General features: G+C 37.5%; 1 pseudogene; it reads left to right on the top strand.

The window, feature by feature from the left end:
* Positions 1 to 13,016: 13,016 nt before the first annotated feature.
* The window catches only part of LOC130708873 (suppressor of SWI4 1 homolog), a 59,475-nt pseudogene continuing 48,613 nt past the window's right edge, over positions 13,017 to 23,878 (top strand).

The following is a 23,878-nucleotide window of genomic DNA, read 5'->3' as shown; positions in this document are numbered from 1 at the left end:
GTACAGATTTTTTGAGTTATTTATGTATCTCCATTTCCTCTGCTACCCTGTTCTTCAAATTCTAGCCATCTATCCATCCTGAACTTTGGGCTGTTTCTCCTCAACTTAGTGAGACCACCATCCTTTGCTTGGTACAGCCTGCCTGTGCCTTCGTCAAGAAACTGTCTTCAGGTAGAAAGCTCAGGCAATCTGAACTCTCCATTGGATTTGTTCTTACAGGGATCACGGTTCTGCTCTGCCTTATGTCCAAAGACTGAACATTGTCATTTTGTATATTTTATTCAGTGTCCTAGTTATTCATGGTGAGAGAGCAAATCCCCACCAATTATTCCTTTGTTTCCAGAAGTAGAATTCCATAAGCTACTTACTTACATAAGATGTATTCCACCTCTTTTAAACTTCCTTAAAATACAAATTTTATGTTCCTTTACAATCTCCAAATTATTAGATCTTTTATGCTCAGTGGCTCTTTTTTTTCATCTTTATCCTTTTTTGTTTCATTTTTATTTTTAAAAGTCAGGCTCACATTGAAAACAACAGCATACTTAATGTGTTTGTTGGGGCTTACTGCTGGTTCATACCTGTTTGTCCAATGGGTCTCTTGAGTGTGATGGCTGCAATTCCTTGATGGTATCTGAGAATTTGGCAATAAGACTACTTCTAAATGACACTCACAGTATAATTAAGGAGAGCATTATTCTGTGACAAGATCCACATCAGCAGTTTAGTTCTTCCAAGGCAGCTTTTCTCCATTTCTTTAGGGAGTATTTCTCATGTTTTGGCCTGAGGATAAACACTCTGCTGCCTACTCAAAATTTCAGAAGTAGTAGGAGGGTTATTTAAGCAGTGATCCTGTAAGACGATAATAATAATAATAATTGGAATAATTGAGTAAAGGAATAATAATTATTATTATTATATTATTTAAATATATTATTTAATACTAATTAAACATTAAATAATAATTAATAAAAATAATTTTGTAAATATATTATTTAATAATTATTATTCAATTATTCCTTTTGATTTCTACCCAATCTCCATTCCTACTCTGGAAGCTTGATAGCTTTGAGGTTAGAGACTCATTTGCTATCACCAGGATAAATGGCTCCCAAGTCCATTGAAAAGTTCTCCTTTGTGTTGTAGGCTGTATAATTCCTTCACTATATACTTTATTTCCTCTAGGAGTAATCTGAAATCTTTTGATTGCTGAAGTCTGCTCTCTTTTTTTAAAAAAATTAATTAATTAATTAATTATTTTTTGGCTGTGTTGGGTCTTCGTTTCTGTGCGAGGGCTTTCTCCAGTTGCAGCAAGCGGGGGCCACTCTTCATCGCGGTGCGCGGGCCTTTCACTGTCGCGGCCTCTCTCGTTGCGGGGCACAGGCTCCAGACGCGCAGGCTCAGTAGTTGTGGCTCACGGGCCTAGTTGCTCCGCGGCATGTGGGATCTTCCCAGACCAGGGCTCGAACCCGTGTCCCCTGCATTGGCAGGCAAACTCTCAACCACTGCGCCACCAGGGAACCCCTCTCATTTTTAATACCACTGTAGATTGACTGATTTATTATTTTTTATCTTTCTTTTCATTTTATAAGGATTTAACAAGGGTAGACATAAACACATATTCGCAATCTACTCTCTCTTGTACATGCCCAAGGTTTTTTTGGGGGTTTTTTTTGAGGTCTTTTTGCATTTTAAAAATTCCTTATCTCTTCTTTCATACAATGTATACAAAAATATTTGCCTTACTTTCTAGCCAGCATTTTTTGAGACTAAATCTAAAGATACAGTGTATATGAAAGTGTTTGTAATTGTGAACAACTGAGTAAATATTTGGGCACAATGCTCCTGTTTAGCACATTTTTTAAAAGGAAGGAAAAATAAACAAAGCATGATCCTCTACTGAGTTTGACAAGAAATTGTCATTTGTATTATCTTTCATTGGTAGGTATCAAATTTGTGAGGCTTAGGCTCAGTGAGTTTGGGTGGTGTTTTGTGCAACTGCACAGAGCTCACAAACTGTGCAGTCTGGTCTTTAATCCATGCTATTAAACACAACCACTTTGGGCATTCACTTGTGAGTGACTGACTGCCATAATGAAAATTCTGGAAAGACTCCACTCCCTTCTGCTTCCTGATGGTCTCTTGAATATGACTGTGCCATTTTTGGCAACATTCTCATGTGGACCTGGCATAGGAGGTAACTCTCCCTATAAATATAAGAAGTGGGGAGTCCCCTCTGTTTAAAAGTGAAGGTAGTTTAGCCTCTAAGGAAAAGAATTCACTACTTAAATGAGAATCAGTAAAAGAGTACCTTTTACTCAGTTCTCTTTTATTTGAGTAGCTGACAGGTTAGGAAAAGTTTCCAGCCTTCAGACTATGTTTCCTTCCAGTTACTGTCATGATTTCCAGCCATCAAAAAGCACTAAATAGGGCTTCCCTGGTGGCGCAGTGGTTGAGAATCTGCCTGCCAATGCAGGGCACACGGGTTCGAGCCCTGGTCTGGGAAGATCCCACATGCCGCGGAGCGGCTGGGCCCGTGAGCCACAACTACTGAGCCTGCGCGTCTGGAGCCGGTGCTCCGCAACGGGAGGGGCCGCGATAGTGAAAGGCCCGCGCACCGCGATGAAGAGTGGCCCCCGCTCGCCAGAACTAGAGAATGCCCTCGCACAGAAACGAAGACCCAACACAACCATAAATAAAAATAAATAAATAAAATTTAAAAAAAAAAGCACTAAAAAGATCTTACATGCTCTGTAATTTTATGAGCCATCCAAAAATCATTACCAGTGAAACAAGTTACCTTTGATTCTTTTTTTTTTCTCCACAACCCAGCTCCAGAATTCAATGTCATGTAGAATGTTTCAAAACTCAGTGAACCTTTAGCCCAGAATTCATGTTGGAAGTGATAATTTCTGATAACTTGTGTACTCATTATTTTCAAACTTCCATGCTTTTGCTGATTTTATATTAATTGCCAGAAATACTGCTATAAGCTATATCTACATCATCCTTGAGATTCTTGCCCACTTTTACATGTTAAAACTGTTCACTCCCATCCATACGGCTTTTGAAAAATTTCAAGCTTGGAGAGTTATAGAAAGGATACTTATTAATAAGAAAACATCCTCCAAATTTCACGTTCTTCCACCCAGTACTATTTATTTTTCCCATCTTAGAATATTCCTAAAGAGTTTCAAATTAAAATAATATGATATGTATTTCTTATAAAATTTATTGCCAGGAAAACAAATGGTTTAGTTTCTACATCTCAAGGAAATGAATTAAAAGTTAGTTCCCAAAAGGAAAGTGAGCCCAGTTGGTAGCTCAATTGGTAGTTTGCTCCTCACCCAATATGAGCAATGTTGATCAAAAATTTTACCCATACTATGTTGAGAAATATATATTCCCTTGTTACTAAGCAGATAAATCTATATACACACATACATATAAAAAATTAAACATGTTCATGAAACAAACTCACCTTTATAATATATATTGTATCCTATTTTTGTCTATTACATTTTAAAAAATGATGTTTGTGACCCATATCATTACCAGTGACCTAGCATCTCAAAAGACCCTTTGTAATGATAACAAATTGCCATCGTGTCAGCAAGGGTTAGAAAATTCTCACCCTTCATTTTGGCCACTAGAGTGTGAATATGGGGCTTGGTCTGTTCCAATTAGATCTTTCCAAGAAGGGGATATTGAACCTTTATATTGTTAAATTTGAAATATAGTATATATTTATAGAATTGTGTGAAATGAAGAACTTAATGATTTATCGTGGTAATACCTGTACAAACAATACCAAGGATAAGAAACAGTAACATGGAGATTTTTAAAAAATTTTAATTTTATACTGGAGTATAATTGATTAAAAATGTGTTAGTTTCAGGTGTACAGCAAAGTGATTCAGTTATACATATACACGTTATCTATTCTTTTTCAAATTCTTTTCCCATTTAGGTTATTAGAGTATTGAGCAGAGGTCCCTTAGAAGTCCTCCCATCCCTGCACAACCAATGTCTCCTCCATTTTCTCCAAAGCTAAATGCTATCTTCATTTATCGTTTTATTGCATTATTTTTATTTGTTGCTACCTAAGCGTTTATCTTTAAATATGATAGATTTTACCCTTTAAAATTTTATCTTACTGCGTATTGATATGTATTCTTTCATGTTTTCTTTTGTTCATTATTTTTATAAGATCCATCTTTGATGCTGCATGTAGCTATAGATCATTCATTGTTCTTGCTGTATCATGTTCTATACCTACAATTTACTTTTCTATTAATAATTACAGGACATTTATATTGTTTATAGTTTGGTGCTATTACAATTAATAGTAGTATGATTATTCTACATGACTCTTGGTGTATATGTGTCACACGTCTGAAGTTTATACACCTAGCAGTGGAATTGCTTGATCATAAGGTTTGTTTATGTTCAACACTAGTGGAAAATGATAGTTTTCCAAAGTAATAGTTTCAGCTATTTGCCCATCTGGAATGTATGAAAATTCCAGTTGACCTACATTCTCACCAACACTTAGTATGAGCAGAGTTTTTATTTTTAGTCAAATTGTTTCGTGTATATATTAATCTCATTTTGGATTTAATTTCCTTTCACTGATGACTAATGAAGCTGAGCATCTTTTCCTATATTTTAAAGCCATTTGCAAATTCTGTTTTATCAAATTCCTGTTCAAGTCTTTTGACCTTTTTAAATTGGGTTGTCTGTACTTTTGTAATTGATTTGTGAGAGTACTTTATAAATAAATTGTTTTCAGTTATAAGTGTCTCAATACCTTGTCCCACTGCCTTTTTACTATTAATAGAAAAATTAGTTTTAAAGCAAATGTTTATCTTTCCCTTTATGTTCAATAATTTTTGTGTCCTTTTCAAGACAATATACCTCTCTTTGATCACAATGCTCTCCATCCTTTATAGAGGTACCACTGGCTGTTGTGGTAATTATATCCCTGCTTTTGAAAAAAAATGTATATATACTTAAAATATCTGTATGTACCCCTACATAATTTTTAAAACTTGTGTTGTATATTATGTAAAGTGTCATACTTGATATATTCTTTTTTATGTATTGCTTCTTTTGATCAATATTTTATGTATAGTTGTCCATATATTTCCATTGATCAACTCCTGCCCCCATGACCAGCGCCTAGAAGACGGTGGCCTGCAGGGGGACCAGGGACCAGCTCTTCATGCAGGAGAAAGCCCGGCAGCTCCTGGGCCGCCTGAAGCCCAGCCACACATCTCGGACCCTCATCTTGTCTTAGGGTCTTGGCAGTCACGAGCCCATTTTCATGTTGACAGGGGGCTGGGGGACCGAGTCTAGGCTGTGAATTTGAGAATCACACAAAGATGACCGCGTGCAGGGACCCTTCTGCCGCCAGCCCCTCCCCAGACTGCTCAGGTGGAGACAGAGCAGGGCCTCCCGCTGTCCTGTCTCCGAGTCCGGCTGCAGCTGCGGGCAGTTCCTGATGCTAACAGAACAAAGTGCCACCTCTGAGCTGGCCCGGCCCTCCCCCCAGTGCCACAGGGAGCCCCATTAGCTTCTCCCAAGCCCTGGTCAGGCCTGGTCTCATCTCAGACCCCTGCTCAGGACAGGGATGTGGCCAGCATGCTCCTTCCTAAAACCTGTTGGTACATTTTCTTGAAAGAATAAAAGTCGTCTTTCTCCTGTGGGGGGGGAATATATATATATATATATATATATATATATGTGTGTGTGTGTGTGTGTGTGTGTATATATAGTTTTCCATATATTTCCATTGATCAAGGGTATTCCACCACAGATATATAATTTCTTCTTATTTTTACTTACAGATAAATAGGTCTGTTTCTGGGATCTCTATAATTTGTTTTGTTGGCCTGTTTTGTCTCTTCTTGCATCAATATCACACCGTTTTAATTCTTTTAATTTATAATAATACGTACTGTTACCTGGTAATGCATGTTCTCCCGTTTGTTCTTCTACTTCAGTATTATCTTGACTATTTATGGGCCTTTGCATTTTCATATAAATACATTAAATATAATGTATTTAGTCTTTTAATTCATGAATATTGTACATTGCTTCATTTATTTCCATCTTTAAAAATTGGTTTTATAATGTTTTGTTGTTTTGTGATGATGCCTTGCTTTTAATTAATTTTTCCCTAGGAATTTGATATTACCTGTGATATCTCAATTGTCTCATAGAGCAGTTTAAATTATCTAATTACTTATAGCTAGTATATGGAAACAAAATGGATATTTGCCTATTGACCTTATATTCAATAAGCTTGCTAAATTTGTTGGTTCCAATAGGTTTTCTCTAGATATTTTGTTTTTGTTTTATTTTTCTATGTACATGTTCATGTCATCTGTAATGGTAGAAGTTTTAGGTCTTCCTTTCCAATCCTTATGGCTTTTATTTTGTTGTTTTGTGCTTTCGTGAATCACTGCTGTAGCTAAAGTTAATGTTGAAATGTGGATGGCAAACACCCTTGTGTGTTATTGACATCTGGAGGAAGGTAATACTTTACCATTAAATGTGATGTCTGCTATAGTTGTTTGTAAATATCTTCATCAGGTTCACATTGGGAAGTTCACTTGTATTCCTAGCTATAACTCATATTGACAGAAAGTGGTTCACATATTTATCTTTAAAAATCCATTCTTACATACTTTATCTTTTAACTATAGCATTAAGTCCATTTTCATTTCATGTAATTTGACATATCTGACATATTAGTTCATGATTTTTATTTATCCTGTTTTTTTTTCTTATTTCTAGCTTTATTTTGGATTCATATTTCTAGTGGCTACAGAAATCCCAGCACGCTACCTAAGCCGTCTATAGCCCTGGGAAGTGGTCTGCATTGGCTTCTGTGGCTCTTCTTTCACGTGAGTGAGAGTCCTGTTACAGTCCCTGGTTTCAAACACTGAGCTTACCTCTGGCTATCTCACGTGGATTACTTAGTTTCTGCTGCCCCATGGACCAAACTCCCAGTGTCCTCCACCTGATTCTGAACGTAGAGGCCAGTATGTACACGGTGTAAGCTTTGCTCACACTTGGTTTCTTTTGCCTTTTGATGCATATAAATGTTTATGATGTTTTTGTCCCCATCTTTTACATTCTTTCATATTTATTAATCATTTCTCTATCTTTGCATTTGGAGAAGAGGGTGGCTTACAACATACAATTGCAATTCTTATCTAACTGGCATTTCTCACTCAGTTTCTACTGTCTGGATTTGGAGCAGCAGTCCAGACTAGAGATGATGATGGCTTAGACTAAAGTGGCGGCAGTGGACAGAACCGTCTTGATTTGAGATATCTATTTTGTATCAAATTTTATAAAAGTTTGTGATTGGTGAGGTACTTAGGAGTTGTAAAAATATCTGTCTTTTTGAGCAACTGAATAGATTTAGTATCGTTACTGAAGTAGGAGAAATTGGAAGAAAGACTTTGCTTTAAGGGGGCTACAGTTCATATTTTACTTCTGGATATGTTGAGATAAAATATCTGTGGGACACAGAAGTGGACATATCCAGCAGGTATTGGAAACATGAGAGGCTCAGTAGAAAAACCTAGTCTAGAGACAAAGTTGGGAGTTGTCAGCATATAAATGGTACCCAAAACCATTCTCTCCAGTTGGTATTTTTGGCTCCAGTCCATTTGATTGAGTTTGCAGAGTCAGTCAAATGTATGTACTAATTCTGACCCTGTTAACTGAGCTTCCCACCTTCTGCACACAGGTCTTACAGCCACCTCCTCCATTTCACACGGTTCCTGAGCTTTCTTTTACTCAGCTAATTCTTAACATTTAAAGGGAAAGGACTTAAGAATGGCTTATAACTAAATCCAGTGAACACTGGTTGACTTATGAAGAAATGGGTATAGGACAGAACAGAGGGGGTTATCCAGATAAATATTAGGTTGGAACTTTTGTCTGATTCGTTATGTCTTCCAACAGCACTTGAGCTGTCATTTCACATGCATATTCTTCTTTTAAACAGACAAAGTTTATGTAAAACCTTCTTTCATAATTTAAAGCTTTTTCAGAAATCAGATCCGTCATAAATATAAAGCCATATTCTCAAGAATGCAATGACTTAATTTGTGAAAATGAATCAACTAAAACTTAATTTATTGATTCTGAAGAGGCTTAAAATAAGATATACTATTCTGTGTCTCCTTATATTCATTTATGGCTGTGTTGGGTCTTCGTTTCTGTGTGAGGGCTTTCTCTAGTTGCGGCAAGCGGGGGCCACTCTTCATCGCGGTGCGCAGGCCTTTCACTATCACGGCCTCTCTTGTTGCGGAGCACAGGCTCCAGACGTGCAGGCTCAGTAGTTGTGGCTCATGGGCCCAGCTGCTCCGCAGCATGTGGGATTTTCCCAGACCAGGGCTCGAACCCGTGTCCCCTACATTGGCAGGCAGATTCTCAACCACTGCGCCACCAGGGAAGCCCCTCCTTATATTCAGATCCTCATCAGTGAAAACTGGCAAAATTCATCTAATCAAATGGTAGGTCAGTTTTCATAGCAATATTTAAGACATAGAGTTATACTCAGAACTCTAGAAAAAGAGAAATTTCAGAATGTATGATTTTGAATTCCATCGTTACTAGTGCAATCATATTATCAATGTGTGATAGGCAAAATGATGTGGAACTCTGTAGTTACCTGTAAGTATTGGGTTGGCCAAAAAGTTCGTTTGGGATTTTCCATAATATGTCATGGAAAAACTCGAATAAACCTTTTGGCCAACCCAATGTATTTGACACTTTCAGCAGCCCTCCCCTAAAACAGAAAAGAGAGAACGAAGAAACAGAAAATGAAGGTTTGTACCAGAATAGAAACACTAGTATTTGAGGAAAAGATGCATCTGGTTCCAAATAGATGAATAAAATCTTTTATTCATAACAGTGTAGTGCTTCAAACACGTCTCCTCTGTTATCTATACTACAAGGTACAATAACTATTTCCGAATAAATCTGAATCAGAAAAGTGAAAAATAAGGAGACTTTCTGTTTTAAAACAACGTCATGAAAAAAACCCAAAAGTATCTTAATAGGAAACTTAACGGGCAAAGTCTTATCAGGTTGATTTCCTGACCTGACTTTCCATCTCTGATATGAAGAGCTGCTCCTTGGTTCACTGGGGCTGCACCTGATTGTCTTCTGCTGAGCCTTTGCTACCAAAAGTGAAGTAGTTAAGAGAATTTAATAAGTGCCATTATAATGAACAATCAGTCTCTGGATGTTGTGTTTTAAAAATTCAATAAGCTGACTTTTTACTGCACTATCTATCTTAACTCTGTTAACTAAAATAAGTGCCATTTGAGGGAAATGAGAGGTGGATGACGGAGGTAACTGGCTTTCTGTTCTTCCCTCTCCCATTCCTACCCTGGCCTATGTGAAGGGGAGACGGGCCAGAGGTTTAACAGGGATGCAGGCTACTTAATAAATGTTGAATTACATTCAGCTCTGTTCATTAGCTTAGGAGGTATGGTCAGCCAGTTAATAGAACATTAATTAAAAAGCATATTATTCAGTGAGGTGAGGATCATTTTCATGTGGAAGGTTTCTACCTGTCTTTGAAGCCCAGCTAATTATCATCATTTCACAAAAGACCAAACCTTTGTGTCATTTAATAAAATATGTCTAATGACAGCGGCATGTCTAAAGGAACAATAGTGGAGGGGTGGCAGCCAAATTGGCAATGTGGCTGGAAGTTAAAAAAAGAATGAAAGTATTTAAGAGAGCTTTAAAGCTCTAAGTAAAAGAAGAAATGTGCAAGCTAAAACTATTTTTTGTTATTTTTAATGTATTTTATAGAAAATGTGCCTATAAATACTAGGCAGTTTTTGCATTTGACTAGTAGAACAATTCTTCTTCCTTTACATTTATTTCCCAAGACATTCTATTTTACTATATTTGTGCTTTCAGAAATTCAACAAAAATGCTGCTTTCTAGATATTTTTAAAGTTTATGATACTGAAAGGAAAATACATTTCAATAAAGTTTTAAAATATATTTTACATGCCTACTAAGGGAAGGACTAAATTTTAATTTTGTTCCCAAAATTGTGCCACTTACTTGGTGCAGAAATAGAACAAGATCCTCTATCCTGTGGTGACCTACACTCTTGAAATTTTGGAAAATATACACTTCATTACAGGTGTACTAAATTAACAGCAATTCTGACAACTCTTAATTTTCAAGGAAAATTTGCTTTTACTAGTTCATCACTGTTCAAAGTACTATACAATTAGTAGTCATGGTAAAAATAATGCTAAATTTTAGCTGTATGTATGTGTAAGATAGTTATTATGCTTAATATGTACCAAGCACTGTCTCAGTGCTTTATAATCATTGCCTCATTCAGCATTCCCAATGTCCCCATTATACAGATTAGAGAACCAAAGCAAGCTCATTCAAGGTCACAGAGATGGTACATGTCCCAGCCTGGATTCAAATCAGGCCTGTCTTTACCCCAAGCATACACTTTGAGCCACCACACTCCACTGATTTAAGAAAAAAAAAACAATAAAACTGAAAAATTTTTACAAAGGAAAAATTTTTGTAGCTACTGTCTAACCAGTTATTGCTGTTCTTTGTATTCCAAAAATTGGTCATGGTGTGAAATGATGAAATACATTTTTATAAGAAAGTGGAAACATGAGTATGAGAGGAAAAATGTTCTAGAGTCAGATATAAAAATCTTAGTGCCAGATTGTCAAGCGGAAATATATTTTTTGAAAGACAGAAGGAAGAAAATACTAAAAATGCAACTGACTGTTTCTCTACAAATAACCTGGAGATATAAGTTCATCACATACAAGTACTAGTATGTAAAGTTCATGTCTTGTGAATTTAAGAGCTCCAGAGCTCTGCGTATTCCCAGATGTGCTCACCCTTCTGTCCTCTCTGGCACTTACAGCCTCATCACCACCATCTGCCCTGATGATGTGAGAACGACTACCAGCCTGCCCTTCATCCCGGTCTACAGCAGTCTAAGATGCCCATGTCATCCCACACCCCCAGATTTTCATATTGTTCCATACATTTCCTGTTATCACCCATAGCAAAATCCTTTGTATCATCAAGCTCTTGTCTGTTTCCTGCACCTTCTTCCTCTCATGGGACTCTCTCTCCTAAGGATACTGTTTCCCTTGCAGCTCTCTTAAGATGTGACTATTGGTCTGCAAAACTCCTTACTCCTGGAATCAGGGTAAGTGTCCTTTGGATCTTCATTGCTGTTTTCAGACTCTCCCTCCTCCCCAAACCCTCTAGTTTTTAATCTCATAATCTTATGTTCTCAGAGGTTTCTAACAACCACCTTACTCACTACAGTCACCTTTAGACCTTTGGATTACTCAACTTCATTCTTTACGGATTTTCATTCCAGGCTAACGGTCACTCTCTCCAGTACTATTCCAGTATTAATTCGGGTGACTTCAATATCCATGTAGATGACCCTTCCAATACCACAGCTTACCAGATCTTTAATTTTCTTTCTCCTGATTATCTTGTGCCACCCCCCACCTTCGCTATTCATTTCTGTGGCTATAAACTAGGCTTATCATTGACAACCTCAGTTCCTCTACAATCTTAATTTCAATCTCAATTTCAACCACCTCATCTCAGACCACCACATCCTGTCTCTCCCACTTCACTCCTTCAAGAACCTTAATTCCAACATTTCTTTAACTGAATCAGGACTTACAATCTATTACTGCTCTCTACTTTTCACTTTTCCTTCCATAACACTCTTATTTTTAAACCGGTTTACATCCATCCTCCAACATCATCATCACACCCTTGTCCCTTTCACCTTTCATCCCATTTAACCTGAAAGATTCCAACGCTAATGAAAATCCCTACTTACATGTACCTGATTGTTGCATCAATCAAGTGGCTGATTGTTATATCAATCAAGCGGCTGATCATTGCAGAGGAAAAACCCACACACGTACTGACAGGTTTCATTGTAAATTTATGACACTAACCACAAATTTTCCCTTAGTGTAGCCATGTAATTCTGTTGTATTTCCCTGCTTCATTCACTCCTCCATTATTCTAGATAACTATTTTATTCTTTCTCCTCTGTCCTCAAACCTCCAAATTTTCCTACATTCTCCTCCTTCTAAACTTATGATTTGCCTTTGTACTTCACTAAAAAAAAAAAAAAAAAATTAAAAAGCCATTTTTCTGCTCCCACTATCACATCTATGTACCATGCTGCATCTGTAGCCAAAATTCTTACCTTTCCCTCATTCCCAGAAGTGGACTGTGTTCCTAAGGCAGCCTCTTTACTTGAACACTTTTTTCTTTCCTTTTTCAACTATGCAAGGCCATAGATCCAATAATAAATCTGTTCCTTGTGTGATCAATTTTCTCTTTCAACTGGAAAACAGAAGTATAGTTTCTACACAAGCTGTAGTTTCTGCTACCAAAATATATATTTTTTATAAATACTGAAACAAAAATAAAAACCCAAAGTACCTTGCCTACATACTGTATTCGAGCTACCACTCCACTTCCCTGTGCTCGCTGAGAACAAAACAACACAGAGTTGAACATAATAACTGTTTCCAAGTCCTATCCTCTCCTCCTCTCTCTTGAACCTACTTCAATTTGGCTTTTGCTACTACTATTCCAATGAAATGGCTCTTGTCAATATAACCAGCGAATTATCTGATCAATTCCCAGATCTATTGGCAGCACTGGACACAGTTGATCACTCCCTTCTTCTCCTTGACAAACCTTCACACACCTTCTTCAGGGCTGCTCTAATCCCCTTCTTTCCTTCTACCTCATTGACCCTGCTTTCGATCTCCACCGCCAGATCCTCATCGTAATTCTGTGCTCTCAATGTTGAATTGCTCCATCTACGGTCCTATGGCTTTAAATAACATCTGTTGGCTTTCATTTCTGAAATCAGTGTTTTCAGTTTGAGCACCTAAACTCAACTCTAGATTTGAATAATTAAATTCCGAGTCGATGGCTCCATCTAATTGCCCTCTCATACTTAACATGTTCGAAACTACTCTTCTAATTCCCCCACCAATCCCAGGAAATGGCACTGCCAGCTGTCCAGTTACTCAGGCCAAAATCTTTGAAGTAGCATTTGAAATAACTAAATACGCTATATTTACTTTAAAAGCAAGTCCCATGGGTCTACCATCAGTAACCACAATCAGAGTATCTCCCTTCCTTTCTTCACCACTAACATTTTTGTCTCAGCCACCGCCATCTCTCAGCTGAATTAATACAGTAGCTCCAACTGGCTGTCCTGATTCTGCTGTTTCTCTTCTCTAGTCAACCCAGCAACCAGGATGATATTTGCAAAATGTAAGTCAGCTCATTTCATCTCTAAGCTCAAACCACCCCCCACCTCTTGGTTTCTTATATCATTCACTGAATAAACTAAAGTCCTTACATGGCTTACTGAGCCCAACATGACCTGGCCCTGTGCTACCTCTTGACTTCTTCTTGTTCCACATTTCTCCTTGATCACTCCATGTCAGTCACACTGAAATCCCCCATACTCTTCAAATGGGCACGTAGGTTCATACCTTAGGGTCTTTGTACCTGCTGTTCTCTTGGCTTGAAATGATTTTTTCCCCCGTATAATCTCAGGGCTTTATCTCTCACCTCCTTCAGGTATTTGCTCAAATATCTTCACATCAGTGAAGCATTTCCTCAACATCTTATTTAAAATTGCAATCCTCTTGCCATATCACTCTCTATCTGCTTTATTTGTTGCACTTCACCAGTTCACTATTTGACAAACCTTGTATTTTTATCTTTTTAAAAATTGTTGGTCTCTATTCTTCTATTAGAATTTATAATTCATGAATCAAGTATCTTTCTTTTGTTAAATGTTATATTCCCAGTACCTAAAACAATGCCTGATACATAGAAGAAGTTTAGTAAGTATTCATTTAGTAAACATGATGGTACCAGTCAGTTCAAAATTCCTTTCTGGGACTACCAACAACAGTACAGATGAGAGGTGAGAGTAGAAAGACACTGAGAGAAGAGAAATGTTCTCTCTCTCTCGGTAATGTTACCTAGAGAGTGAAATGAGTGCCTCGACACAAAAACACAGTTTTGTGGAGCTGTGCTTTAACAGCACAGAAATGAAATAAAATTTTGAATTTTCAATGAAATTTCAAAAGAAAAAATTTCGAATGAATTTTCAAGAGAAAAGAAATCTTTTTACAAACTAGTTTTGGGCCAGCAGCAGTGTTTCCTCAAAAGTATTCCATTTTAAAATATTATAGGAACTTCTACCAGGCGTTAACTATGAGAGGGATTCTACAGTACACAGCCTTGAGAAAAACTGATAGGTAAATATCTATAACCATGTGATAGTTACTGTGATTATATATACATATATATGCTATGGAAAATATATAAATATATATTATATATATGCTATGGAAGGGCATGAGTTTTAAAAAAAGATAGCATTCCACAGGGAGGTATGGCAGGTCATTTTCTTCAAAGTAAAAATATTTACTTTTTCTTCTTACCAGGTCCTTCCCTACCAGCCCCTCCCTGAAAAGGAGAATTATATTTCCTTCCCCACTGATGTTACATTTGGCCACATGACTTGCTTTGTACAGAGAAATATGAGTGGAAGTCGTGTGTTCCACCTCTCAGCAGAAGCCTTAGGAGCCATCCTATGGTTCAGCCATCTCTATTTTAACTATTCCATGAGACTGGCATGAACCAGACAAGAAAGAGGTATTCCTTCAGTGTTGGTCTTAGATGTTCAAGCTGAGCCATAGCTCACATACAACTGACCCATGATGGACACAAACATGAACACAAAATTTTAAAGTTTTGGGGGGAGTGATCAAGACGGTAGAGTAGTAGGACATGATGCTTACCTCCTCCCACAAATACATCAAAAATACATCTACATGTGGAACAATTCTCATAGAATATCTACTGAATGCTGGCAGAAGACCTCAGACCTCCGAAAGGGCAAGAAAATCTCCATGCAACTGGGTAGGACAAAAGGAAAAAGAAAGAAAAACAAAAGAAACAGGACAAAGGAATTAGGATAGGACCTGCATCCCTGGGAGGAAGCTGTGAAAGAGGAAAAGTTCCTGCATCTTGGGAAGTCCCCTCACCAGCAGAGAGAACAGCTGGGACAGAGGGGGAGCTTGGGAGCCTCGGTGGAGAATACAGCAACTGGTTTGCAGCAGCTAGAATGGAGAAGGACCTGCACAGAAGGTCATTGCCACTGCTCTGCACTCCCCAGCCTGAGACACACGTCTGCTGGTGCAGGCGGGAGCTGGGTGCAGAAGCTCAGGCTTTGGAGATCAGACCCGGGGAGAAGACTGGTGTGGGCTGCGTGGAAACAGTCTGAAGGGGCTGGAATCTGGTGCAGCTGTGCCTGAGGGTGTACGCAGAGGAAGCCTGGGCCACCTTAGAGGCCAGGCTCCATTGTGTGAGCAGTGCACGAGGAGAGGGGAGGGGCGGGACCCGCTTTTACAGCCTTTTTCCCTCAGCGAGCTCTCAGCCTGCAGAATACCACTGACACAAGCTCCAGGAGTGGTCCCGAGCTACCGCCCCTGCCCCCTGGGCTTCAGGAGCCACTGTGAGCCACCCAGGAGCCGTTGCAAGCTGCTGTCTCTGCCCCCCACCCCCCCAGACTACAGAAGCAGTCTCGAGCCACCACGACTCCCATCACATGCTCTGGGGGTACATGTGAGCTGCCACCACCGCCGAGAACCCCAGGACCAGCCACTGCATCTGCACACCCTCTATCAAGGGGATAACAGCCAGCACATGCTGAGGTAAGAGGCAACAGGCATCCATACTAAAAAGATCCTTCACACCAAAACTATTAGGCCCACATAAGCTACACAGGGATGCTCCCACATATAAATAGACCTCCAAGACTACAGTAGATAACTGTTTCTCCTAAGCTCATGGAATAAGAGAAATATAAGTAAAATGAAAAAGCAGAAGAACCATTCCCAGTTAAAAGACCAACAGAATTCCCCTTGAAGAACAAACAATGAAACAGACCTCTGCAGTCTAACAGACACCAATTTCAAAAAGGAGATAATGAAAATATTGAATGAATTATGAAAGGCTGTCAGCAGAACTGCAGAGTACTGTAAAAAGGAACTAGAAACTGTAAAGAGGAACCAAGAAAAATTAGAAAACTCATTTGCCAAGATGAAAACTGAACTAAAGGCAATGACTAGCAGAATAAATATCACAGAACGAACAAGTGACCTGGAAGATAGAATGATGGACTTCACTCAATCAGGACAGCAGACAGAAAGGCAAATTAAAAAAAAAAAAAAATGAAAGCAATATGAGAGACCTATGGGGTAATAAAAAGCATGCCAATCTACACATAATAGGGATTCCCAAAGGGGAAGAAAGAGAAAAGGGTATCAAAAATGCATTTGAAGAAATTATGGCTTAAAACTTCCCAAACCTAAAAAAGGAAACATATCAAGGTACAGGAAGCACAGAGGGTCCCAGACAATGTAAACCCAAACAGACCTACACCAAGAAATATTATAATAAAAATAGCAGACGTTAAAGAGAGGATTCTAAAGGCAGCAAGAGAAAAAAGAGAAAGAGTTAATTACAAGGGGACCCCCATATGGCTATCAGCTGATTTCTCTACAGAAACGTTGCAGGCCAGAATGGAGTGGTAAGATATATTCAAGTCCTGAAAGGGAAAAATCTTCAGCCTAGGATACTCTACCCAGCAAGATTATCATTTACAATAATATAAGGAGAGAGGAAGAATTTCTCAGACAAGCAAAAACTAAAAGAATACAGCAATACAAAACCTGTCCTAAAGGCAATAGTGAAGGGTCTTCTCTAAATAGAAAAGAAGAATATATAGGAAAGAGAAAATCACAATGGTAAAGCAAATCACCTAAATAAGGCAGTACAAATCAAATTTCTGTGAAAGTGATAACCACAATGAACAGCAAAAGAATGAACATGAAGATGTAAAAAGGACACCAAAATCATAAAAACTGGGGGAGGAGAATAACAAAATGTAGATTTTTTTTCATTTCCTAGAATGTGTATGAGCCTGTATGACTACCAGTCTAAGGCAAGTAGATATAGGATGGGGTTAACATACTTGAAAAACAGGATAACTACATATCAAAAACATACAATAGATTGACAAAAACCAAAAAGAAGAGGACATAACTGTAATACAAGAGAAAATCATCAAACCACAAAAGGAAAAAAGAAAAAGAAAGGGACAAAGAAGAACTATAAAATCAATGGGAAAACAAGGTTAAAATGGCAATAAATACATATCTTTCATGAAACAGGAGGGAAGGGGGGCAGGGCACAACCTTTAAACGAATGACATAGGACAAGACATAAACTGTTTAGAACCAAATAGGTCCAAGATGGCAGACGAGTCAACTTCCACTAGACCTTGAGCCTCAGTATACGCTCACTGTAACACCTCAGCAAGCTAAAGGACACACCCACAGGTGCCATGACTGTTCCAAGTCTGACCATAAAGGTCAAAAAATGGGCAGTGGCCCAGTTCCTGGAAATCCCCACCCCTTCTCCAAAATAGCTGGAATACTCTTCCCACTCATTAGCCTATGAAATTACCCACCCCTATAAAAACTAACAACCCCATACCCTGGTGCCGCTCTTGCCTTCTGAGATGGCCCACACTCTGTCTGTGGAGTGTGTTTCTCCCTAAATAATCTACTTCTTACCTATCAAAAAAAAAAAAAAATTACCTTAAATGTCAGTGGACTAAATGCTCCAATCAAAAGGCACAGAGTGACAGACTGGATTAAAAAACAAGAGCCTACAATATGCTGCCTACAAGAGGCCCACTTTAGGGCAAAGGACACACATAGGTTGAAAGTGAGGGGATGGAAAAAGATATTTCGTGCAAATGAAAATGACAAGAAAGCAAGGGCTGCAATAGTCATGTCAGACAAAATAGACTTTAAAACAAAGGCCATAAAGATAAAGAAGGACACTATATAATGATAAAAGGATCAATATAAGAGGAGGATTTTACACTCATCAACATATATGCACCTAATATAGGAGCTCCCAAATACATAAAACCAATACTAACAGACAAAAAGGGAGAAATTGACAGGAATACAATAATAGTAGGAGACTTTAACACCCCACTCACATCAATGGACAGATCTTCTGGACAGAAAATCAGTAAGACAATAGAGATCCTAATAGAACAGTTAGACTTAATTGCTATTTTTTTCAGAACATTACATCCAAAAAGGAAGAAAAAAACCAAAACCAGAATACACATTGTTTTCAAGTGCACATGGAACATTATCTAGGGTTGATCACATACGAGGGGGGCACAAAACAAGCCTCAACAAATTTAAGAGTACAGAAATTATCTCAAGCATCTTTTCTGACCACACAGTGTGAAACTAGAAATCAACCACAGAAAAAGAAATGAGAAAGAAATGATTACATGGAGACTAAACAACATGCTTCTAAAAAACAAAGGGTCAACAAAGAAATCAAAGAGGAAATTAAAAAATATCTTGAGAGAAATGACAATGAAAACAAAACCATACAAAAATCTATGGGATGCAGCAAAAGCAGCTCTTAGAGGGAAGTTCATAATGATACAGGCCTTCCTCAAAAAAAGAGAAAAATCTCAACCAACCTAACCTACCACTTAAAAAAATTATAAAAAGATGAACAAACAATACCTAAAGTCAGCAGAAGGAAGGAAATAATAAAGATCAGAGAGGAAATAAATAAAACAGAGACTTAAAAAATCGAAAAAAATCAATAAAATCAAGAGCTGGTTCTTTGACAGGGTAAACAAGATTGACAAACCTCTGGCCAGGCTCACCAAGAAGAAGAAAGAACCCAAATAAACAAAATAAGAAATGAAAAATGAGACATAAAAACTGATACCACAGAAATACAAAAAGCCATAAGGGAATACTATGCACAATTATATGCCAACAAATTTGGCAACATAGAAGAAATGGATAATTTTCTAGAAACATACAGCCCACCAAAATTGAATCGAGAAGAAATAGATAATTTGAACAGACTGATCACTAGAGGTGAAATAGAATCTGTAATTTAAAATGACCTACCAACAAAAGTCCAGGACCAGATGGCTTCACAGGCAAATTCTACCAAACATACAAAGAAGAACTTATACCAATCCTTCTCAAACTTTTCCAAAAGTTGAAGAGGAGGGAACACTCCCAAAGACATTCTATGAAGCCACCATCTCCCTGATACTAAAACTAGGAAAAGACACCACCAAAAAAGAAAATTACAAGCCAATATCTTTGATGAATATAGATACAAAAATTCTCAACAAAACATTAGCAAACCAAATCCAACAACATATAAAAAAGATCATACGCCATAACCATGTGGGATTCATCCCAAGTTCACAAGGATGGTTCAACATACACAAATCAATCAACGTGATATACCACATAAACAAAAGACAAAAACCACATGATCATCTCAATAGACACAGAGAAAAGCATTTGACAAAATTCAACATCCACTCATGATAAAAACTCTTACCAAAGTGAGTATAGAGGGAACATATCTCAACATAATAAAAGCCATTTATGACAAATCCACAGCCAACATAATACTCAACAGTGAAAAGCTTAAAAGCGTGCCTGCTAAAATCTGGAACAAGACAAGGATGCCCACTCTCACCACTTCTATTCAACATACTATTGGAAGTCCTAGTGACAGCAATCAGACAAGAAGAAAAAAGTAAAAGGTATCCAAATTGGAAGGGAAGATGTAACACTGTCATTATATGCAGATAACATGATACTCTATATAGAAAGCCCTAAAGACTCCACACAAAAACTACTAGAACTGATCAATGAATTCAGCAAGGTAGAAGGATACAAGATTAACATACAGAAATCTTTTGCATTTCTTTACACTAACAATGAAATATCAGAAAGGGATATGTAAAAAAAAAAAAAACCTTTCAAAATCACACCCCCCAAAATAAAATACTTAGGAATATTTTATTCCAAGGAGGTGAAAGACTTGTACACTAAGAACTATAAAACATTAATAAAGGAAATTTACTAATGGTTCAAAGAAATGGAAAGATAGCTCATGTTCTTGGATTGGAAGAATTAATATTGTTAAAATGGCCATACTACCCAAAGCAATCTACAGATTTAATGTAATCCCTATCAAATTACTTATGGCTTTTTTCACAGAACTAGAAGAGTCCTAAAATTTATATGGAACCACAGAAGACCCAGAATTGCCAAAGCAATTCTGAAGAAAAAGAACAAAGCAGGAGGCATAACCCTCCCAGGCTTCAGACAATATTACAAAGCTACAGTAATCTAAACAGCATGGTATTGGCACAAAAATAGACATATGGATCAATGGAACAGAATAGAGAGCCCAGAAGTAAACTCACACACCTACGGTCAATTAATCTTTGCCAAAGGAGGCAAGGATATACAATGGGAAAGACAGTCTCTTCAACAAATGGTATTAGGAAAGATGGACAGCTGCATGTAAATCGATGAAGTTAGAACACACCCTCTCACCATACACAAAAATAAACTCAAAATGGCTTAAAGGCTTAAACCTAAGACATGACACCAAAAAACTCCTAGAAGAGATCACAGGCAAAACATCCTCTGACATAAATTGTACCAATGTCTTCTTAGCTCAGTCTCCTAAGGCAATAGAAATAAAAACAAAAATAAACAAATGGGACCTAATCAAACTGACAAGCTTTTGTACAGCAAAGGAAACCATAAATAAACAAACAAAAAGACAACCTATGGAATGGGAGAAAATATTTGCAAATGATGTGACCAACAAGGGCTTAATTTCCAAAATATACAAATAGCTCATACAATTCAACAACAAAAAAACAAACAACCCAATCGAAGAAAGGGCAGAAAACCTAAATAGACACTTCTCCAAAGAAGAAATACAAATGTCCAACAGGCACATGAAAAGATGCTCAACATTGCTAATTATTAGAGAAATGCAAGTCAAAACTACAATGAGGTACCACCTCACACCTGTCAGCATGGCCATCACTAAAAACTCTACAAATAACAAATGCTGGATAGGATGTGGAGAAAAGGGAACCCTCCTACATTGTTGGTGGGAGTGTAAGTTGGTACAGCTACTTATGGTAAACATAATGGAGGTTCCTCAGAAAACTAAAAATAGAATTACCATATGCCCCAGCAATCCCACTCCTGGGCATATATCCAGACAAAATTCTAATTGAAAAAGATATATGTACCCCTATGTTCACAGCAGCACTATTCACAACAGCCAAGACATGGAAACAACCTAAATGTCCATCGACAAATGAATGGATAAAGAAGATGTGGTACATATATACAATGGATATTACTCGGCCATAAAAAAGAACAAAATAATGCCATTTGCAGCAACATGGATGCAACTAGAGATTATCATACTAAGTGAAGTAAGCCAGAAATAGGAAGACATACCATATGATATCACTTTTATGTGGAATCTAAAATATGACACGAATGAACCCATCTACTAAACAGAAACAGACTCACAGACATAGAGAACAGACTTGTGATTGCCAAGGGAGAGGGGGCTGAGGGAGGGATGGAGTGGGAGGTCAGGGTTAGCAGATGTAAGCTTTTATATATGGAATGGATAAACAACGAGGTCCTACTGTATAGCACAGGTTAACTATATTCAGTAACCTATGATAAACCATAATGGAAAATTATAAAAAAAAGAATGTATATATATGTATAACTGAATCACTTTGCTGTACAAAAATTCACACACTGTAAATCAACTATACTTCAATTAAAAAAAAATATATATATATAAACGTTTTGTTATAAGCCTCTACGATTTGGGGTCATTTTCTACCTGTGGAATACATAGCCTAAGCTGACCAATACAAGAAAATTTTGAGACAGATTTACATTTTAGATGAGATTTGATGTGTAAGGTGTTCACCACGTAGGCCTAGAGTAGATGAAAGAAGAACTGGAATGCCAGGTACAGAGTGCAGAGTTGCAAATGTCTGGAGGCAGAAACACAGTGGTGATTCTGAGGAACTGCAAATACTTTGGCATGTCTGAAGTTGACACACACACACAAAACAGCTTTGAAAAATGGGCCAGGATTATATATCATGGTCAATTTTATATATTATGTTGTCTTCAGACTTTATCATATAGACCTTAAGAATTTTTAGCAGTGAGGGTAGTGAAAATGGTTTTGTCATTTAGAAAAAGATCGTGCTAGCCCCAGGATAGGTAATGGATTGGGATTTAGTGAGAGACTATTTGGGAAACACATATCAATTCAATATTAGGAAAACTTGTATCATGACAGTAGTGATGGAGATGAAAGATAAATTGTAGTGGCATTTAGGTGGCGGAACAATAAGACTTAATGAGCTATTAGAACCAAGAGGAACAAGTAGGGAAAAGAAATAGAGGAGAAGGAAGGTGATTATGTATGTTGAAGAACTCTAAAAGGTTGTATCCATCTTTACAAATGTAAGAAAATATTTCTACTACACTATTAAAGAGGAAGCATGGGGGTAGGGCAGGGTAGAGTGAAATGTGAATTTCTTCTTTAGATGAGGCTATTTGATGGCAGATGGAGGGAATGTGTTGGCCGAGTGGCAGTGTATAACTGAGTCCAATTCATAGGTCTACCATTCCTTGTTCATATTGTTAGCAACTGAAAATTACTTTTTCACACTAGGCTGTGCCTCAAAACACAATGCAGGATGACAAACACTTTTACTAATTTAACCTCATTCAATTCAACCTCATTATCCAGTAAATAAGTTTCTCTACATGGCTGGAATCATGATAACCACCATCAGTGTAGTCTGCCTTGGATAACTGGGTTGTTTTAGGCATGCAGCACCTTTGAATTAAATACTTTCATATATTACCCAATTCTTTCTTAAAAGAGAATTTGTGGCAGAAAATAATCAGGAGAAAGCTTAAATTGATGCTATAAACTTCTTCTCCCAATGTTTGTTACCAAAGACATTGCGTTAATGCTTATGGAGTATCCAAAGTTGTTTTGCTATTTATTATCAAATTTTGGAAGGGTCACCCACTTCTCTGGACCTCATACTTTAATCATCACGATCGTTGGTAGCAGAAAAATTTCAGTTCCTTTAGGTCAGGGTCTTTGTTTTGGACACTGAAGCATCACCAACAGCAGAATAGTACTTGACACTTAGTAGATGCTCAATGAATGTGTGTTGAATGAAGGAATAAAACTATTATAAAAATATGAAGTATTTGGGTATGCAATATTTGCATTGGAATTCATTGTTTGCATTTAAATGTAAGAAGATGGGACTATTTGGAAGACTTTAAGATATACCGTAAGGAGTGAGCATTTCCAAGGAAAGTTGATACATTATATTATTGCATCTTTTTTTGTCATAAATTGGAATAACAGCAGAAATTTTCAAGAATGGAGGAGAAATCAGAGCTTCTGGCTGTGCTTTTACTGTATGTACTTTTAAACTACAGAGATTGAGATGAATTTATATCAGCCAACTGAAAGAAAAATGCTTTGTTGATAAATAAGGAGTAAGATATGGATTTATCTTTAACATGATGCATGCCTGAGAGGGGAGATATCCAAATGGTGGTTGCAGGCTGTTGGAGGGAGTCTTTTGTATTTACTAGTTAGAACCAGGAAAGGCTAAGAGAGCTCAAAAGCTTTTTGGCTTGATGTTTAACTTTGAAAAGGGAATTTACCAACAGAGAAATCACAGGAGAGATGAAGACAGAAGGTTAGGGTTAGTTGGGGTATGTAATGGAGTAGAAATGGGG

Source organism: Balaenoptera acutorostrata, chromosome 9 (genome assembly GCF_949987535.1).
Source record: "Balaenoptera acutorostrata chromosome 9, mBalAcu1.1, whole genome shotgun sequence".
Classification (NCBI taxonomy): domain Eukaryota; kingdom Metazoa; phylum Chordata; class Mammalia; order Artiodactyla; family Balaenopteridae; genus Balaenoptera; species Balaenoptera acutorostrata.
Note: the sequence above shows the minus strand (reverse complement) of the source record. Positions and strands in the feature narration are given on the sequence as shown.